We start from the raw sequence: 2,736 nt of genomic DNA, 5'->3' as shown, positions 1-2,736 counted from the left end.
CACTTGTCCTGAGAAAGAAGAGCCCAAACACCAATAACTACTAAATGGAATAGCATATGCAGACTGGGTTTTAGATGGAGGGCTTTAGATAATGGAGAGGTTACTTACTGCAGGCTTCATAACATCAATTTTAAGTTTCCTTTGCTGTGCATATTAAAGTACTCACTACTGTCCTCTTCCGTCTGGTAAAATGAGGCAGCCACTTTCTGCTTTGCGGTCAAACTATGAAACTTTTGACTCCGAAATTAAAAATGCTTAGTCCCTTTTTCGCAACGGGTTTGCTGCCAGGACACAGTTGTCGTGAAAACCACCGCTAAATCTAAGCCAAATGGGAAAGGAGAAGACTCACATCAACATCGTGGTCATCGGACACATAGATTCGGGCAAGTCTACCACCACCGGCCGTCTGATCTACAAATGTGCTGGCATCGACAAAAGAACCATCGAAAAGTTCAAGAAGGAGGCTGTTGAGATGGGAAAGGGCTTCTTCAAGTATGTCTGGGTCTTGGACAAACTGAAGGCAGAACATGAGCGTGGTATCACCATTGATATCTCCCTGTGGAAATTTGAGACCAGCAAGTACTACATGACCAACACTGATGCCCCAGGACACAGAAACTTTATCAAAAACATGATTACAGGCACATCTCAGGCTGACTGTGCTGTCCCGATTGTGGCTGCTGGTGTTGGTGAGTTTGAAGCAGGTGTCTCCAAGAATGGGCAGACCCGTGACCATGCCCTTCTGGCTTACACTCTGGGTGTGAAACAGCTAATCGTTGGTGTTAACAAGATGGATCCACTGAGCCACCCTACAGCCAGAAGATATACGAGGAAATTGTTAAGGAAGTCAGCACCTACATTAAGAAAATTGGCTACAACCCTGACACAGTAGCATTTGTGCCAATTTCTGACTGGAATGGTGACAACACGCTGGAGCCAAGTGCTAGCATGCCTTGGTTCAACGGATGGAAAGTCACCCGTAAAGATGGCAACGCCAGTGCAACCACACTGCTTGAGACTCTGGATTGCATCCTGCCACCAATTCGGCTAACTGACAAGCCCTTGCGTCTCTCCCTCCAGGACGTCTACAAGATTGGTCATATTGGTACCGTCCCTGTGGGTCAAGTGGAGACTGGTATTCTCAAACCTGGCATGGTGGTCACCTTTGCTCCAGTCAACATTACAACTGAAGTCAAGTCTGTTGAGACGCACCATGAAGCTTTGAGTGAAGCCCTCCCTGGGGACAACATGGGCTTCATCTTCAAGAACGTGTTTGGCAAGGATGTTCATCACAGCAATGTGACTGGTGACAGCAAAAATGATCCACCAATGGAAGCAGCTGACTTCACAGCTCAGGTGATTATCTTGAACCATCCAGGCCAGATCAGTGCTGGACTGTCACACAGCTCACATTGCTTGCAAGTTTGCTGAACTGAAGGAGAAGACTGAACGTTCTGGGAAAAAGCTGGAAGATGGCCCCAAGTTCTTGAAATCTGGTGATGCTGCCATTGTTGACGTGGTTCCTGGCAAGCCCATCTGTGTTGAGAGCTTCTCTGACTATCCTCTTCTGGGCCATTTTGCTGTCCGTGACATGAGACAGACAGTTGCTGTGGATGTCATCAAGGCAGTGGACAAGAAGACAGCTGGAGCTGGCAAGGTGTCCAAGTCCGCCCAGAAAGCTCAGAAGGCTAAATGAATATTATCCCCAATACCTGCCACCCCAGTCTTAATCAGTGGTGGAAGGACGGTCTCAGAACTGTTTGTCTCAATTGGCCATTTAAGTTTAATAGTAAAAGACTGGTTAATGATAACAATGCATCGTAAAACCTGGAAGGAAGGAAAGGGGAATGTTTTGTGGACCATCTGGTTTTGTGTGTGTGTGGCAGTTTTAAGTTATTAGTTTTTTAAATCAGTACTTTTTAATGGAAACAACTTGACCAAAAATCTGTCACAGAATTTTGAGACCCATCAAAACAAAGTTTAATGGAAAAAAATGCTTATTCCCTACACTTACCAAATTTATTTAGTATTTGTGTAGTGGGGGAAAGGTTAAAAAAGGATGCTGTTTGAGACGTGACCAATTTTCTGTTCTGACTTCATCATTTCATGTTGTTTGGCTGAACTGACTGCTCAGTTCAAATTGGGAGAGCTGAAACCTAGTTAGGTTCAGCCTGGGTGTAGACAGTGGCAGGTTAAAGCTGTGTCTAGGAAAGCAGAGGTGGAGTTATTAGGGAACAGAGGTGAGAGGAGGTAATGGGGTGAGGAACTGAGAAAACAATCAAGATTTGACAGATCGGAGATGTGGCCTGGGCAAGCACTGGGCCCACACACAAGTGTAAACATCAATCAAAAAACTAAACCAGAGATCACAAAGGAAGACATCTAAGAGACTAAAGGAAAAGAGCAATTCAGCAGAGAATTCAATCAAAGGAGAGGAAAGACCTTAATAAAATGAATCAAAGGCTTGTCTTCACCTAGGACTTTTTACTCTCCTCTTGCGAAACCCTAGACCAAACCCCTGGGCTGTTCAAAAGGGCTGATGATTATGAACATCTGACTCTAGTAAAGAGAAAATTAAGAGGACTGTAGTTTCCTGAAGCAGAAGCGAAGACAACATTCTTTCATGTTGCTTCCTTAAGCCTATCACCAGAACGATTTTTTTAAAGCTAGATACCATCGTTAAATTAGCAAACTGAGATTTAACTATTTGGATTAAACTTCAGCTAAGGATGGGCC

General features: G+C 44.5%; 1 pseudogene across 1 annotated transcript; it reads left to right on the top strand.

Annotated features, from left to right (window-relative positions):
* Positions 1-268: 268 nt before the first annotated feature.
* On the top strand, positions 269-1,823 carry LOC102545222 (elongation factor 1-alpha 1 pseudogene; annotated as a pseudogene). Its single transcript, XR_012067463.1, has one exon. The product of XR_012067463.1 is annotated as an elongation factor 1-alpha 1 pseudogene (transcript).
* The last annotated feature ends 913 nt before the right edge of the window (positions 1,824-2,736 follow it).

This window comes from Vicugna pacos, chromosome X (genome assembly GCF_048564905.1).
Source record: "Vicugna pacos chromosome X, VicPac4, whole genome shotgun sequence".
NCBI classification, from domain to species: domain Eukaryota; kingdom Metazoa; phylum Chordata; class Mammalia; order Artiodactyla; family Camelidae; genus Vicugna; species Vicugna pacos.
This window is presented reverse-complemented; position numbering and strand designations above follow the sequence as displayed.